This window comes from Oryctolagus cuniculus, chromosome 7, assembly GCF_964237555.1.
Source record: "Oryctolagus cuniculus chromosome 7, mOryCun1.1, whole genome shotgun sequence".
NCBI lineage: Eukaryota > Metazoa > Chordata > Mammalia > Lagomorpha > Leporidae > Oryctolagus > Oryctolagus cuniculus.
Window position 1 is genome coordinate 72,099,898 of NC_091438.1, and position 19,046 is coordinate 72,118,943.

Here is a 19,046-nt window from a genome sequence, read left to right on the forward strand (position 1 = left end):
AACCTTTACTTCTTTTGCCAGTTAGATAAATAAAATTACCTTCCAGAGTTATTGAGGCACACCCTTCAGGTATTTGAACAAGCAGAGAGAAGCCACTTTGTAGCTCATTTCTCTGAAGTTGAGGACTCTGTAGCCAAGGAAAGTCGTAAACACACTGTATTTCCTGGGATACATTCAGGAAACATAGGCTTCCAGGAGAAAATAACCTTTGTTACATTATATCCTTCTTTTCAGACAGCACTGCCATCAGATCATGGCTGTGAATATTACCCAAGAAACTCCCAGAAGCAAAAATTGCCCATGCGCGTGCGCGCACGCGCGCACGCGCGTGTGTGTGTGTAAAGAATTAAGTTCTTTCAAAAAAAGGTCTTCTTCTAATGGTGGTTTCTTAATTTTGCAATTAATAATAGGTTAGGAGCCTTGGTTCAAGCCCTTACTTCTGGTCCAGGAGGAATTAGCTAAACAGTCTCTGAGAAATTTCTGCATATCTTAATGTCTCTGTCTCACTAGCTACAAAATGATTAGTTGGACAAAATGATCTTAAGTTCTTCAAAGTCCTAACAGTCTATAATTCTCATTTTCACCAAGGCTCCAGGATTTGACTTGATTCTGATATCCCAGATATTGCCACAAATGTCTCTTTTGCAAAGTCAATTTTGTAAGCTCAGAATCTCAAGCTCAATGAAAAACATATGGCGGAGAGGGGAAAAAACATTTATTCTTCTTATAGAGTTTAAGGATGAGAAACTAGACTGCAGATGGTTGTCTTGGGTAAACTGCAGTGCGCCCACACTGCCCTGGCTTGGAACTCTCTTCTCTTGGGTCAGAACCAGACCAGCTTTGAGAGGAAGTCAATTGCCTCCCTACATTTTCCTCTAAGTTAGATCTGAATGAAAAAAATAAAAATAAAACCCAGAAAAGAAAATGTTTTCTTTTTTTCAGAAGTCAACAAATTGCTGTAAGTAAAAGATTGTTTGGGCTCTGAATCAACTTTATTTCTTGTCTTTTTCCTCTTTTGAAAATAAAAAAATCTCATTTCCAGCTCATAAAGTAGCATTAGTTCTTTGTATTCCCTACATTTAAAGGCAACTGGTAATTCATACAAATTGAATTAGCAATTTTGCATTTAATTCACTGATGACAAACTGTAGATTCAACAGTTTTTCTCTGATAACCTTTAAAATACTTTAATTCCACCAGTGATTTACACAGGGCTTCATTTCCCACTGCTTTAGTCTTATTCTCCAAAACAGAAATGCCCCATGGTTTTTCAATTTGTTACCTAATCAGCAGAATATATTCCTCCTTTACCTCCTTTTATATTGTCTCCTAAATTTGAGACTTCAATATTTGAAGAAATTGTACCAAGAAACCTCACATGGATTTTCTATTTCTGTGAACCTTTAGGGGAATAAACAGAGAAAAATTATTCCACTGAACTAAGAGCTATTGCTTGCAAACACAGTGGTCTTAAGATGATTGCATTCAAATAATTTTTTTTTTCAAATCATGATACTTGAACATTTCAAAAATATTTCCACAAATCCATCTAAAGCTCCTAATATCAGTATATCAAAGTCTCTGGGAGCTATATCAGTGACAAATATTGGCATTCTAAGAAGCAGCTTCCTAAGGTGATTTTGATGAGGCACACTGTGTCACAAAAGCCACTCACTGTTCCCTAAATGCCCCCATTTGGGCTCCAGACTAGGAAGTAAACTCTATTCTCTCTTGTCTCTAGATTAAAACATCGCAGAGATAGTGGGAGTGAACCTAAAATACAGAAAACCTGGGATCTGGGATTTGTTAGTCAGAACTCCATTTTATTTGACCCATTAAAATCCTATGACCATTGTAGCCATATACTTTATATCTAGTTAACACTGTGACCATATATCCATATATATTTATATATTACAAATATTTACATATTCTCTCTCATTCTGTCCCTCACGCACACACACACACACACACACACAAGATGGCACACACACATCCTCCTTCAAATTTTATGAAAGGTTTGGAGGTGCTCGTCTTGACTAAAGGCAGTGAAATCAAATTGTAAATGGAAAGTGCAAATATACTATGATTCCCAGTTCAACAAAAGCACCTCTCTCTTAGGAACGGAAATGGTAGGAAGGATCTAGGAACTTCCAAAATACCCACCACAAGTGCCTGGTGGTCCCAGTTGGGATGCAGAGCCATTTGACTGAACCAAGAGGCTGGGCATGAAATGAAAATGCACTTGAAGTTTTATACTGGACAGGGCAAATGGGAAGACGTTTGGCCATTTGAGTAGAAATACCCACTTTATAATATGCCTTGGAAATTTGACAAAGAAGATCCCTGCAGGGGAACTTGTCTTTGAGGGCTGCTCTGGGGAAATGTGTTTTGAATATAAAACGGAAGAACAAAAATCACAGCAACAACAGTCTTAAGGAGAGACAACAGTCTACAGGGATGAAATAATCCTCGTAAAAAGTCATTCATTTTTAAGTCACCTTTTTATGATTGCATTATATTCATTATAACTACACGTTGCCACATTTAACTTCTGACACTTAGTCTGTGACATAAAATTATATGCTGTGCCACAAATTTTACTCATAACAAAATAAGATATACCATGACATGAAGTATAAAAACATTGAACATATAGTACTGACTTTATTTTTATTTATCTCTCTTATCCAGTGCAATTTCTTAGTTAAGTATTTATATTTTATTTGTACACTGCTTTATAAATAACTTCCTTAACTTTTCCCAAATGCATAATTTTATGAACGAGGCTCAGGATTTCTTTCTTTCTTTTTTTTCTTACTTGTTGACATTGTGTGACATTTAAATCATCCTTGGTTTTCTATGCCTTTTTTGCAATTCACGTTGGCTTGGTTGCTATTCTGAATGAATGTTAGAAACCATGCTATTCAGCCGGCGCCGTGGCTCAATAGGCTAATCCTCCACCTTGCGGCGCCGGCACACCGGGTTCTAGTCCCGGTTGGGGCGCCGGATTCTGTCCCGGTTGCCCCTCTTCCAGGCCAGCTCTCTGCTATGGCCAGGGAGTGCAGTGGAGGATGGCCCAGGTGCTTGGGCCCTGCACCCCATGGGAGACCAGGAAAAGCACCTGGCTCCTGGCTCCTGCCAGGATCAGCGCGGTGCGCCGGCTGCAGCGGCGGCCATTGGAGGGTGAACCAACGGCAAAAGGAAGACCTTTCTCTCTCTGTCTCTCTCTCACTGTCCACTCTGCCTGTCAAAAAAAAAAAAAAAAAAAAAAAAAAAAAAAAAAAGAAACCATGCTATTCAATTTCCACTTTCAAAATACACTTTCCTGTTGATTACTGTCCTTTCCTTGCGTCTTCACTTTGTATTTCACATTCTCCTTTTGTCCTTATGACTAAACAGAGCAACAAAGATTGCAGTGTGACTTCAGTTAACTGGAATCTATGCTCCATGAAAGCAGTAACTTTGTTCTTACTTCCCTAATATCCTCACACTATCTCCCCAGTTTCTAGACAATGCCTGGCACAGAGTATGCAGTCAAAAACGTGTTTGAAAAATTAATTATCAAAACACTCTCAAGATCAGTTGATCACAAATCTTCCCCAGCTCAGCTCAAATGGTCCGGCAGAGGGTGAGCCTGGTGTGGATTTTGTCAAGCTGAGCCCAGTGTAGTCTGATGCATCCCATCGCTAAGGGGAACTAGAGGTCAGAGTCACTGTAAAGCATCATTTTCCCAAGTGTGGATCAAGTGCCAGCCCCTAGCTTCTTCCTCTATGTTCCATTAATTGAGCATGTCTCATTAATTTCTAAGGCCTGGTCAGCATTAAGGCCTGTGTCCTATCAATTCACTAATCATAATTGGGCTAAAAAGAAAAGCTTAAAGAGCAAGAACACGTCTTATTTTGATTCAAACAAATGACTTTTAATGTGTTACTATGAAAGAAAAATACCAGGAAAATGCAATATTTGTGAAAGGAATTAGAAATAGGCCACTAACATAGTTCATTATTTCAAGATTACCCAAGAAGTTCTCAGCTAAAGCAATCTGGATATTTATTTCATTTTAAAAAAATCTCTATATAAATTGAGTTGCATAGCATCACTCTTAAAAACATGACTGCACTTCAGAAATTCTTGGAAGCAGAATTAAAAGATAAACTTATCTTTTAACAAGGAGGCTTATATTTGAAATATTGCTTCCTTAAGTCCTAATATAATATTCAATTAATCCAGTAAGAACCTATGTCACTAAAGTGTTTGTGTTTTATTGAAAATCTTTCTTATGCAGTGAATATGTGCTTATCGGAGACTCTTCAGCCCCTGCAACGTCTGACCTGGCACATTTTGGATATTTCTCTATGAGGCTGCACTCTTTTGTTATGGTAATTAAAGCCCACATGTAAATTTATTACATGCTGAAAAAACGTTCTTTCTCTCTCCTTCCCCGCCCCATGGCCCTTTCTTTCTTTTGAAGATTCAGACTATGGTCTGCTGTTTAGGGAAACTGATTCACAGACAAGAAACCTACATATTATTTCACTCCCAGGCTTTGGCATTTTCTGTGGTCTTAAGCAACCCCGCCTCTGCGGCTTTCCATAGTAATGTGGAGAGTCTTTCTGCTAAGTAAATTCTAGAAATCAAGTCACGGGAGTGCTATGAAAGATTCTCGTTGAAACCAGCACAACTAATTCTTCACTTGATCTTAGTCAAAGGCTGGAGTGATTGGCATAGCTAAGTCTTGCCACAACACAAAAAGAAGAACAGTGGTTTTTCTGCTTATTACTTGTTGAATTCTTTATTTGGTGGAGGGTTAAGCGTGTGATTATAAAATAAACTGAAAGCATGTCCTTGTAAAAATTAAAAGAAAAACTAAAGAAGGAGGGAGGGTGGGAGCGTGGGCAGGAGGGAGGGTAGGGTGGATCTCATTATGCCCTTAAATCTGTATTTATGAAACACATGAAATTTGTTCACCTTATATAAATAGAAAATTTTATTTAAAAACAGATTTCTAAAACTTAAAGATTAAGTATATCCTACTGATACTGGAGACGGCTGCTTATAAGTTCTTGCCTCCCCTAAAGAAAGAATTCAGACCAGACCACAGAGAGTAGCAGCAAGCAAGTAGCAAAGTCTGCTGAAGAGAATGCATGTGCTAGGCTAGGGGACATCTCAGTGAAGACCTGAGAGCGCAGTCTGTGTTCATACTGGAGTTCCCTTATCGAATGCATTGTGTGACACTTAAAGGATACTTGGTTTTCAAAGCCTTTTTTACAGTTCATGTCCGACTGAGTCTGGGTCCCTCCCCCATTTCTCCTCTTCACCCTCTTCTGGGAAATGACTGGGTGGGAGGATGTTTCAGGGTGTGGAGCTCCTGAAAATCCTCTCAGGAACTTATCAGCACGGTGTTTGGAGACCTAATGGCCCTCTTGATGCAAGGTGGAGCATATTCCCCTAAGCTACCCCTAAGCAGACTGTTGGACCTCGACTAGCAATAATATTGGACAAGAGAAAACTGTAGATATATGATTGCTGCTTCGGTTTGCTTCTGCAGTTTTCCTCATTCTACCACAGAAAAATTTATTATTTTTCCAAAAAAATTCCTGTGTTCTTCAGCCCAGCTTGAACACACAGGCTAATGTCTACTTAGCTACCTTCACACTACCAGACATTCCAAATGTGTTAGAGTTTCACCAGTACGTTTCTGATTGGGAGCATTGTTGGAGGGGGGCCTCCTTTACATGTAATTTGCACCATTCAAATCTTTAAAGCCACTGTGTAGACTTTTCTGTGATTGTACATGCAATGTGGTGGCAAATAATTTATGTTGGAGAAAGTCCACAGAAAGAAGAGCACAAGCTCTCTTGGTTCCACTTGTACCAGAGCATTCCAAATCATGCAAAACACACTTCAGAAAAGGGACATAAGTGCCAATGTGAGAAACATAGATGTTTTGGAAATAAAGCAAATGCTCTTTATCTGTGGTCAGATCTTGTACTCATACTTCATGGCCTCACTTTTTGCTCCTGACCTATTTCCTAGAGCAGAGGTACTAAGAAGGGATAATTTCCTCTTTTGCAATGTCTCTGCAATTTATATTTTCCCTGACTATGGGAGTCATGTAGTGACTTAATTTCCTTCTTCCTTTGGATACTGGTATTCCTGGAGGTTTGCAATTATGTTATTCACTAATATTCATGGTAAAACTTTACCTGTCACATAACAGTTATGTGACTCAGTTGTTGAACATCCTCCAATTTTAGCTTTATCCTCAAAATCAAATTTTAGTTTTTTTGGTACATAGGTTAATGTTTCAGTCCAGGGACCAGCAACCTTTTATTTTCTGTAAAATGCCAGATATCAGATATTTTGGCACTTGTGCCCCATATGGCTACTGTTGCAATTCAACCATTATATCACAAAAGCAGCCATAAACCATACTTTCATAGATGAGCTTGGCTTTTTCTAAAACTTTATTTACAAAAATTTGCACTGGGCTGGATTTGGTTGCAGTTTATTGATATCTGTTCTGTTTTATTCTCTCTCTACTCCTCTGCCTTCATTTCTCTTTCTTTTCATGAGTTATTTCCCTAATGCTACAATGAGTACCTGTCTTTATTCTTCCTTTCTTTCCCATCTGATAAATTCCTTCTGAAATATCAAGACTCAGCTAAATCAGAATCTTATTTATATAAAATCATGACCCCTTAAGAAGTGTTTTCCATTGTAGCCATGAGGCTCCCACTGTGGCTCCAGAAGAGGATGGATCACTTGTAATGCCATTCATTTGTATAGATGTCTTTTCTTTTAACTTTATTTATAAACTTCTCATTTTATTTGAAATATAGACAGACACCTTTAATCTGCTGGTCCATTCTTCAAATGCCTACAGCAGCCAGTTCTGGCTGAAGCCAGAAGCCTAAAACCCAATACAGTTTTCCCACATGGGTGATGGACCCAAGTACTTAGCTATCATCTGCTGCCTCGCAGGTTGTCCATTAGCAGGAAGCTGGATAAAAAGTGGAGAAAACAAGACTGTAACTAAGTACTCTAATACGGGATGTGGGCAAATGTCTTTGATATGACTTAAGTGTTATGCTAAATGTTGGTCCATATTTGTATGAATTTCTGTCTCTTGCTTTGAGTGCCTAACAATTAGAAATTAGTTATTCATCTGTGTATCTCTATTACTAACACATAGCAGGCACACAGTAGGTATTTAATAAATTTTTGGCAAGTTGTCAAAAAACATTTATTACTGTCTGAGATACAGAGCACTTAGGGTTAAGTTGTGAAGCATGAATCTACAATTTCAAATTGATGTTACACTTTTTCTTTTGTATTTGCTATATTCAAAAAGTCAACAACTTGCTCATTATGTAACCAATTATGTCATGAAACAGCTAGCATTTCAGTTTCTTCCATTAGGATAGAAATTACATCCTTTCATTGAAAAAATATGCAACCGGAATAAAAAGGAATTCCAAGTCTGAGGGATAGCAATTAGCAAAATCAGTGTCTGAGGCACTGCCTGTATATAATTGGACTCATGGACTATTGCCTGTAACAACTGTAATAACCATATCTAGCATTTGCCTTGTTCAAGCTGCTTTGTGCAAAAAAAAAAAAAAAAAAAATCCATTAGAGCAGACTCATAGATCTAACAACAACATACCACGCCCCTAAGTCAACTCTGAGTTGTTGCCCATGCTGAATTTTATTACTCCTGATGGACTGTGCTTTTCAATATCCTGCTTCCCAATCTGTGTTCCTATCTCCAACAACTGAAAGAGCATTCAGGGCTTATTTCCTAGTCAGAAAGATTATTTTTCAGAACAGTCAGGTCTACAAATCTCAGGACCCTTGAGTCTATAAGAAAGATTTTATTTTCCCTTTTCTGTTATTTTTTTCTTAAATACTGATGAGAAATTTTAGTGTAACTCTATCCTGGCATTCATAATGGAAGTGGAATGAATTTTGAAAGCTCTGATGAATACTATGGCTTAGCACTGTTAAGACAAGATCTGGAAGAATCTTTCAGAACTGATTTAAGCAAAAATCCACCTCTGAACTGCTCCGAGTAGTTCTAGTTTTTCCTGCCATAGAGCGTTCAGGTGTCTCCTAATCTATGTCTCTGGTACTAATTAGCCTCTGAGCACTAGACTTTAAAATTTGGACAAAAGCATAAAGAAACCAGTCCAGAGCTATTTAGTCTTCTCTGCCAAAAGCCAAACTACATCTTTAAGATATTTCTGGGAGAAAAATCCAACTCTGTCTTTCAAAGTACAGAAAAACTCACTTCCAGTGTCCCTCTCATTCCTTTGTAAGACTCGTAGCTCCTGTTCCATTAATTCCACTATCCTTCCAAGAGAGAGGCAGTGCAGTGTTTATGAAGGATGGACTCTGGAGTCAATTCAATTTTGGGAGGTGACAGGTAAAATACAGAAACTACGCTTGTTTAAACTTGAATTTCAAAGAATATTTAGTGTACATTTGTTCCCCAAATTCAAAAGAAATGCTTATATTAGAAACTATTCGTTGCTGATCTGAACTCAAATTCAACTGAATATCCTATACTTGTATTATTTGCTAATTTTGGCAATCCTAGGTTCTGCTACTTACTATAGTTAGCCTTGACAAATTTCTTAGTCCTTCTGTTAAATCGTTATTATAACCCTACCTTTCTAAGGTGCTTAACCATGTACACGACACAACATTGCTTAGCCCATGGTTAATATTTAGAAAGTGTTAACTAATTTTACTTTTCTGATCATCTAGAATATGGATCAGCAAACATTTATTGCAAAGGACAAGACAGTAAACATTTTAGATTTTGAAAGCTATATGGGCTTTGTTGGGACTACTTGCCTCTGACATTTTAATGCAAAAGCAGCAACAGTTAGTACCTAAACAAATGGGTATGGTCATATTGCAATAAAAATTTATTTACAAAAATGGGCAGTGGGCCAGATTCAACTGGTACACTATAGTTTGCCTTGCTATCAATTAAAGCCCTATGATCATCTCCTACTACTTCCTATGACAGCTTTTCCCTTTTATTAAAATATTTATTTTGTATCTATCCCTTTTAATTGTAACTTTTCTATTTAAAAGGAATTTTTGAGAGATCTCTATTGCTTAGCTGTTTAGTGATGATAATCTTATCTGATACCTATCAGATATGTCTCAATTTTCAGAGAGCTTCATATGAACAAACATATAGTAAGATTATAATGATTAATATAAATATATATCAATGAATGTGTGTATATACACCAATCTTCACAACAGTATCATAGCATAAATACAGCACAAAATTTTCCATGCTATTTGTTGGTTCTTTTAGAGATTCAAATTTTCTTTCATGCATTATCTCTCAGTTTTTCACAGTCGCTTTCAAATATTCTATGTTAGAATTTATCTGGAAAATTTCCTAGTTCCTGAATATTCCCCTGCCTTTCATTTTTCTGGATTTCTGCATTTCTGCCATATCATAATATGCCTTCTCTCCTTTCTCTTCTTGTCAACAGACTGTACCTTCATAGAGTAGAAGTCCCAGAAATTCTAAAAGATCAAGTTCCTAAAAACAAACCTAGAGATTGTCTTCACTTTCCTCGTTTTGTAATTGTGGATGTTAGTATATGTATAGGAAAGTAGCTCAAAAATTTTTGTGGACAAATGGAATGAAAATATAAGATTATTTTACGTGAAAATTTAAAATCTATGAATAGTTTGTTTCATAATATATATTTTTCATTAACTTTTCAAAAAATGTTCCTGTGCCTGTGTTTCAAAATTGTTTGCACCAAAAATAAAGCTGTTACCCTCGTATGTGTGTACATGTGTATTTGTGTGTGTATTCCAAATAGTTTGCATCTCTCTCTGTATCCACTTTGAAGTCATGGCACTTCTTTGTCCAGTGCTTGGAAATATGATACCAATGTGCCCAAGATCCAATTTGGTACCATCCTTCTCCATACCACTGATTGCTGTTATCATTGAGTGATTGCAGCTCTGCACACTAATAGCTCTGCAAAAAAAGCAAGCTTAAAACCAAAGAGAGGTGGGTTCTTTGCAGACAAATTTACAACAGTTGAGAAATTAGAAGGCCTCTCTTATTATTGTATTGCTCTCCTTTCATCTTGAGCCTTCTGATGTTTTCTTTTCATTTCCTCCCTGATGCTCTGAATGAATTTGCAGACATTTTAATGAGATGAGGCTAGAGCCAGTCCTGGCCCATCATTAACTCCTTCCCCTCTGTCATTCTGCAAGCCTTTTATGACATTTCTAGCTTCTAGAAGTTTAAGTACAGGACTTTAGTAAGAAAAGGCATAGCACCTGCAGGATTTTTAGGATATGCTGTATCTAAATCAACAGCTAGTGAAGAATTCTGCTTAAGAAGTCAACTGCAGATAGATACCAGCTATGGGAAAACAAAGAGACTAAGAAGGCATAGGCTTAACTACACAGGCAATTTTTGGCCAGCTGGGAGGATGGTGTGATTTCTAGGGAGGATGAAGTTGAACAGGAGATTGTCACAACCACCACCACAAACAGCCAGCAACATGCAGTCCGAAAGTCTCAAGAGAGCCAAGGATGGAAAGCATTAATCTGTAATCCTCCTCATCAGAAAGTAAATTTCACAAAGGGAAATGTGAAGAAGATAAAGTTCAGACTTCCAATATAGAAATCCTATCCCCACCCCCAACACACACAAAAGGTAGGTCAAGAATCTGACAAGTTTTGCCAAATGTGTATGAATGTTCTGTATCTTGACACCACTTAGAAATCATTGATTACATGACATTTTGAAATGGTTCAATTAGGCAGCTCAGAATGTCTGCAGCATGAATTATACAAATATTGCTGAGAGAGTCTCCATTTGGTTTTAAAGCTTTGCCAGTTATATTCCTTCTCCTTTTTCAAATGGCTGTGCTTTTACATGAAAAGTCCATTATGCCTGCTCATAAACATACCTAAATGAAGTCTTCAGAGTATTTTGTCACTACCTACAATTTTTAAAACTAGGGCCTCAGAATATTTGAGCAAGGAGGAGCCCAACTGTCTTCACCTGATCTAAGGAAAGTTTGGTGGGAGAGAGACCTCATTCAATCAGTTTCCACTGCCTTGTCCACCCTCTCAGACCCTTTTCTGCAAGGCACTAGTGAGAAAGTTTTTATAGAACACAGCATATTGCTGAACAAGAGTACTGAAGAACAATAGAACAAGAAGCTTAACAGTTGCCTAGGCAAATGCCCTAAACAGCACTCCGGCCTCAGAATCAACCCTTCGGGCGTTCAGATCTGGCTAAAAGGCCCATGAGAGTCTCGCAGAAATGGAAAGCCAAGACACTCTGGCAAAAATGACCTGAATGAAAGATCTCGGTGAACGAGATCCCAGAAAGATCGGGCCATCCAAGAAGGAGGCACCTTTCTCTGAAGGGAGGAAGGAACCTCCACTGTGATATGGCCTTGACTAAATAAGTTCAGAGTTGGTGAACTCAAGAGGCGTCCATAGCCTTAACAGCTCATGGCAAGAGCCTCGGGTGATTGCTGACATCATAAATAAGAGTGCCTATTGTTAAATCAACAACAGGAGTCACTGTGCACCTGCTCCCCACATAGGATCTCTGTCCTTAATGTGTTTTACTATGAGAATTAACGGTAAAACTACTAGTCGAACAGTACTCTATATCTTGTGCAGTTGTGTGGGTGCAGTCTGTTGAAATCTTTGCTTAGTATATACTAAGTTGATCTTCTGTATATAAAGATAATTGAAAATGAATCTTGATGAAGAGTGGGATGGGAGAGGGAGTGGGAGATGGGATGGCTGCGGGTGGGAGGGAGGTTATGGGGGAAAAAGCCACAACAATGCAAAAGTTGCACTTTGTTAATTTACATTTATTAAATTTAAAAAAGTGAAAAATAAACAAAGAGAAACTCAGAAATAAAAGTCATATTAAGGGATAAATATTCTTGTTAAGAGTAACTATATAGGGCTGGTGCTGTGGTATAATGGGTAAAGCCACCACCTGCAGTTCTTGCATCCCATATGGGTACCAGTTCAAGTTCCTGCTGCTCTACTTCCAATCCAGCTCCCTGCTAATGTGCCTGGGAGAATAGTGGAAGGTGGCCCAAGTGCTTGGACTCCTGCCCTCTAGTGGGAGACCTGGAAGAAGCTCCAGGCTCCCTGCTTTGGAGTGGTGCAGCTCTGGATATTGCAGCCATATGGTGAGTGAACCAGTAGATGGAAGATCTCTCTCTATGTCTCTCCCTCTCCCTCTCTCTCTGTACCTCTGCCTTTCAAATAAATAAATAAATATTTTAATTACATAAATTAAGAAACAATAACTCTATGGGATTGCTAAAATTAATATTTTTATAATTAAAAAAAGAAAAAAACAGTTGCCTAGGGTCCAAAATCAAAGATGGCCTCGCAAGTCACAAGCACTCTACTGGAACAGCACCCTGTCCAGGCTGTGGGAATGGCAGCACTGAAGAAATGCTGTGTCTGATGGTCATTGTGCCCCTCTCCTGCTACTCTTCCTACTCATTCCAGTGTGTCAGGACTCCATTGCTGTTAGCTTTCTGGCATGCCTGTTTCATTCATATCAGCACTTCCATTTCTTTGATGTGGAATAATCTGTTTCCATGGAACAAGCTTCATTGAGACTGAATTCAGGTGCCCTGTCCTATACTGCATTAACTAAGAGGCAACCACTTGACTCTGGCCTAATCAATGGTTCTGGCTTAGAATGTGGAACACAAGACATGACTCATGATTAAGAATGATGATGGAATCTGTTCATCCCACATCCAGGCAGCAGGCCTTGGAATACTGTTTTGCTGTTACCATTTCCATCAACTAAGGTTCACCACTCCGGCATATCCCACAGTGCCACAATCTACTTCCAAGCCTGGGTTCCAGTCTGACTACAGATTCATTGAGTTAGCAGGATTATTCAAGATTATCCCCTTTTGGGCAGGTGCCACAGCTCAATGAGCTAATCCTCCGCCTGCAGCGCCGGCACACTGGGTTCTAGTCCCGGTCGGGGTGCCGGATTCTGTCACGGTTGCTCCTCTTCCAGTCCAGCTCTCTGCTGTGGCCAGGGAGTGCAGTGGAGGATGGCCCAAGTGCTTGGACCCAGCACCCGCATGGAAGACCAGGAGAATCACCTGGCTCCTGGCTTCGGATCAGCGCAGTGCGCCGGCAGCAGGGCACCGGCCACAGGGGCCATTAGGGGGTGAACCAATGGAAAAAGGAAGACCTTTCTCTCTTTCTCTCTCTCTCTCTCTCTCACTGTTCACTCTGCCTGTCAAAAAAAAAAAAAAAAAAGATTATCTATTTTTGTTTAAGCTAGCTAGAAGCAGTTTGTCCCATGGCAAACAAAGAAATGAACCAGAAGGGCCAACCAAGTTCATGGTAAAAATTGCTGAGAAGTGTTTATCATACTTTCAAGGAAATTGTGCATGGGCGTGTATGTTTGTGTGTCTCAAGACATCGTATATGATGAAGAAAAACATAGGTACAGTGACATTTCCTTCTGGAAATTACAGAAGCTAGCATACAGAGCTGTAACTGGTTTCCATGCTGAGCTCAGCACAGGAACTGAGCTACCACCATGTAGTTCTATTCTTCCCCAGCCATTTAGAAGGGAAAAGTCCTGGGAGCTCTGCTCCATCGTGTGTATCACTTCTCTTTTCTTGAAACACCCAATCAACTGTTAGCAGAGGATGCTAAGATGTATTTATTAATTTGAAAGGCAGAGTTACAGAGAGAAAAGGAGAGAGAGACAGAGAGACAGAAGAGAGAGAGAGAGATCTTCCGCCCATCGATTCACTCCCAAAATGGCAGCAGTAGCCCTGGCTGGACCATGCAGAAGCTAGAAACCAGGAACTCCGTCTAGTCTCCCACATAGGTGGAAGAGTTCTAAGCACTCTGGCTATAATCTTCTGCTTCCCCAGGCAGATCAGAAGTTAAGCAGCTGGGACTTGTTCTCATTTAGGATGCTGGTGTTGTAGTGGTGATTTAACACATTGTGCCATGATGCTGGCCCTTTAGCAGAATATTGATCTTTAACATGGCCTACAGTTTAATAGTGCTCCACCTTATCCATAAAAGATACCTTCAGATGCCTGAAACCACAGACAATACTTAACCTTATATATACTGTGATTTTTCCCATACATGCATGCATATCTATAATAAGTTTAATTTAGAAATTTGGCATAATAACTAATAATAAAATAGAACAATTATAAAAATGTGGCAATAGTAACTAATAATAAAGTAGAACAACTATAGTAATCCTCTGTCTCTTTCTTTCAAAACACTCAGTTTTACAAGAATATACTTGGATCGCAGTTGACTGTAGGTATCTGAAACTGCAGAAAGGAAAAGCCTGAGTAAGGGGAACTACTCTATTTGTCACTTGGAATAAGAAGGTGTTGCCTGCCACTAACTATGGCCAAGGAAGGTGAAGCCTCTCTCCACATTCACCTGCAATTCTACACGCCCTTCCTGATGTCTGTCTTCCGAACATCCCTCCCCTGTCCCCATCCTGAGCTGGAGTGTTAGGTTTCCATTAATTCTCCACTCTCACAGACCAACTGACTCTTTAAAGCCCCAAGGCAGAAATTCAAGGAAAATGAAATTGCAAAGTTAGGCATGTTCTTTCAATTGTTTTTTCCATCTCGTCCTCTGTTGCAGTTTGATTAGAGAGAAGTTTTCTACTTTAAATGGTACTTTTTCTCTGGAAAAACAAATCACTTAAAGAAGGGAGAGGTTTAGAACTCTGGATTTAACTTTACTGCTAATTACTGTGCCACATTGAGTGACTCAACAGTTCTGAAAAATGGAAGTCAAAAATATTAAAAGAAAGTTCCCTAATGCATCATTGGATTTCAATTTAAAGAACCTTTAGAAAAAATTTTGCCTGTCTTTGATTTACAGTGGAAAATGAGAAGTGAGGAGGAACTAACCATAAGAAATTTTATATAAAAATTAAAAAAAATCACTGCTTGGTTAGAATAAAACAGCTTATAAAATCACCTTAATACAATAATTTAGAGAAACTTATAACAAATATATTATTCCTCAGGAAAGCCCTTAGAAATTACTTGTTCTTTGCACTGAGCCATGTTTTCAAAGCTTTTTGCAGTTATTTCAAGGAAGAAGATAAATGGGTCGCTCGTGCAGTAAGCACATCTCCATGTTAGAGTTTGATATGTGGGTTATTTTAGTGCCACTCTGAACTCTTTAACAAGGAGCACACAGTTGTGTCATGTTAATATGATGTATGTTATAATCCAGAAATAATCATCTTAAAAACATCAATATACAAAGCTGACATTTTACTTAAGTTGGAATTTTGGTGAATTTTTCCACCATGTTCTTTATTCATTTTTCTTTAAAGTTTGGAGGTTTTATTTACACTCAAACTCAATAAGCATCTCAAATTTTAACTTACTTGGGATGTGGTAACAGTCATTAGCAATGAGGAAGAAACAGCCCCTGATCACGGATCAGGAGGGGAGCACTGTCCGGATCACCTCTGCTCAAGCCCAGGAAATGGAGTGCAATGCACAGCTGTGTGAGTGAGAAGAGTCACCCTGCCAGGATACAGCCCACCCTGCTTCTTGGGAGTGAGCCTCGGCTGGCAACAATGATTACTGTTCCTAAGGGAAATTACACTGGCAGAGTGTTTTCTTGACGTATTTCTCATCATCATGATCAAGGGATGACTCCTGGGCATGAACTTTTCTCAACTGTTTTCATTTGGAAGTTCTTAAAAATGGTTCTCATGCCTTGTTTACAGACGATGAAAACTAATAAGGAAGAGCACATCACTCCTACTTAAGAGATTTTAGTTTACACACGCACACTGCACCTAGGTTCTGACATGCAATCAATAGTCCTCTCTCACTCACTGCTCCTTCCCCACCCGTCAAGTCCTCCTCCTCCTTCTCCTCATCCTCTTCTTACCCCGTGCTTCTCCTTTTGTAGCTATTTATCATATAATTAACAAATAAATATACAGTTGGGGTATGAGTAAGGGAGAAAGCTAACTGATGGAAGATAGGAATAGAGTTCTTAAAGGAAAAGAGCAGCTTCTTCACTCTTACTTTTTTCGGGATTATTGCACAGTGGGCTCCATACCTTTTATCACAACATTTTTCTTAAGTTTTATGGTTAGTCTTGGTTGCCAAGTTAAATTGTGAATTAATTATGCTTGTAAGCCACTACAAAGGAAACATCTATGTTTTTTTTTTAAACATTTAGAAAAGTGATACTAAATAGCACATATGTCCCAACAATGGACCAGGAGAAAGATAAATAGATTTATGGATTAAAAAACTGCATTAAGGAAGATCAAAGTTATGAAAGATTGACTTTTAGGAGAATAAGCTTTTTATTCTTTCATCCATTCAACAGAGAGCTACTGAACTATTACATTTCATTTAAAATATTTGATCCTAGAATAAAATAATAATGATGAAACATTTATTATCCGTATTAGGATAAATCCTAGAGAGTTACCCTTAGGGGTGTATGAAAAGTGCTCCTGCCTTAGAAAGTGACTTTCCAGAACAAGATGACCCCAAAGTAAGAACTTGTAGGTATATTCTCAGAAATGGATTCTATGGGTGGGCCACTAACAGCTCCATTGTAGAATCACTGTGGGGAAGGCCTTCATGGCAGCAACCAATGAAATCACAGAAGCTTCCATGATAGACTTAATATCAACATCAGTTATGTCCAGAGGGTGCAAAGTCGTGTAAGAAAGGTGCCTCTGTCCAAGAAAAAGCAGACTGAACAGCAAAATAGGGATAATGGATTTTTATCCAGGACTGTTATAATAGGGGAAATAGACCTCAATGTAGAACAGAACTGGATTCCTAACACAGCAGCACAAGTGTAAATTTATATTAAGGAGTTGGGTAGAGGTTGTGGATGAAAAATTACTAAGAGTTTGAAACATCAGGAGTAGGGAATTTCTAACTCAAAGAGCCCTAGTAGGATTTTGGCAGAAGACAGGACAAGGTGACCAAACATCACCCTGAAGGGTGGCGGAGGAAGAGGAACCCATTTAGATAACCGGGGTGATCAGATCTGGAGGATGGGAGGTTCAGACTAAAGTGACTTAGTTTTCTTGCTAAAATCAGAATTTCCATGGAAGTACACAGGTGAGCTTGGCTTCAGTCAAGAGTCTGACAAAAGTTCGGTCAAACAAAAGAGCTTTGTCACCTCTGAAGAATAAAGTATTTTCTTGCTCCACGCTCCACATCCATGTTGGAGGAGAGAACAACCTTGCAAAGGGGCTGGGTTGGGGAAAACCAGTAGAGGGTCCACCAAATCCTCTTCGCAAAAGGCCTGCTGCTTATCTTAGCCAGAGCCAGCTCCAGGAGAGGAGGACAAAGACTGACATGTTGACTCATAAATACATTGGCCGGGGCCGGCACTGTGGCACAGTGGGATAAAGCCTCGGCCTGTAGTGCCAGCATCCTAAATGGGCACCTATTGGAGTCTCGGCTTCTCTGCTTCCGATCCAGCTCTCTACTATGGCCTGGGGAAGCAGTAGAAGATGGCCCAAGTCCTTGGGCCCCTGCACGTGGGAGACCTGAAAGAAGCTCCTGGCTCCTGGCTTCAGATCAGCTCAGCTCTGGCTGTTGCAGTCATTTGGGGAGTGAACCAAAGGAATGGAAGACCCTTCTCTGGGTCAATCTCTGGCTCTACCTCTCTATGTAACTCTATCTTTCTAATAAATAAAAAAAAATCTTTAAAAATAAATACATACACACATACATACATACATACATACATACATTGAACAGACATTTTACAGCTATTGAATTGTGACCCTGTTTAAAGAGCCCAAAGAGTATATTTATATGAATAGTACTGAGAAACTTCTAAGAGTGTCTGAATTCCTATCTTGTCAGTACAACTCACACTACACATGTTTCACAGATTACTGACAGAGAAATTTAAAGATGCTTTACTGGTTGCTCCCTATCAGTGCTGCCTGTTCAATACTTAGTACATGAGCATTTTGCTTCATCCTAATATGTGAGTTTTTCCTCTCTTTTTTTAAAGGCAGAGTTTTTTTATTTGAAAGGCCAAGTTACAGAAAGAGAGAAAGAAAGAGGGAAGTCTTCCATCCACTGGTTCACTCCCCAGATGGCTGCAACGGCTGGAGCTGTGCCCATCCAAAGCCAGGAGCCAGGAGACTCTTCATGGTCTCCCACACGGGTGCAGAGGCCCAAGGACCTGGGCCATCTTCTACTGCTTTCCCAGGCCATAGCACAGGGATTGGAAATGGAGAAGCTGGGACTCGAACCGTGCCCATATGGGATGCTGGCACCACAGGCAATAGCTTTACCTGCTACGCCACAGCGCCAGCGCCTTCCTCTTCTTGATTTGTTCTTCCTTCCTTTCAGTTATACCCATACCTTGGAATCCATGGCAGTGTTTTTCTCCACAAGGAAATGTCACTTCATTTTCGCTGTTATGGACATACTGCAGGTGTTAATTATTAAGCAACACAAAATTACAGATACAAGTGTACTTAATCTCAGGCTCTCCTAAGACATGTCCCCTGAGCCATTAGAAGTCAGATGACTCAATCTTTCATCAGAAACAGGAGGAAATGGCTTGAAAACATTTCTGAATCAAGACAATTGAGGAAATTTTTTGAATCAAAAGATAATTTTTCTGCTGCAAAACATTTTTAGAATCTGCATATTTTTCTATAATGTGCAATTTCCATGAACTTTTTGAGGACCCCTCACCAAATATATACACCTGGAACTGGCTGTATGGTATGTTGCACTAATGTAACCAAAATGCCACTTATTTGACCAAAATAAAATGTGTATCTTTTGTTTACCAGTCTGAACTTTAACATTCTGCATCTGATTGATGGCTCATGCCATGGGGTTGGGATCCAGTTTCCTTCAGTGTTGAAACACTGCTTCATTCAGTGTTTACCACATCTGGTCTCCACTCCATCATCCTACTGAAGTTTCAGCGAAAACAGAGAGTGAAAT

The 19,046-nt window shown here is 39.2% G+C and overlaps 1 long non-coding RNA gene across 1 annotated transcript in view; it reads left to right on the forward strand.

Annotated features, from left to right (window-relative positions):
• Window positions 1–10,328: 10,328 nt before the first annotated feature.
• LOC127493579 (uncharacterized) overlaps window positions 10,329–19,046 on the forward strand; it is a 31,242-nt gene continuing 22,524 nt past the window's right edge. Inside the window, exon 1 of the long non-coding RNA XR_007923971.2 lies at window positions 10,329–10,717. This is a non-coding gene — a long non-coding RNA (uncharacterized lncRNA). The remainder of the gene's footprint in view (window positions 10,718–19,046) is intronic.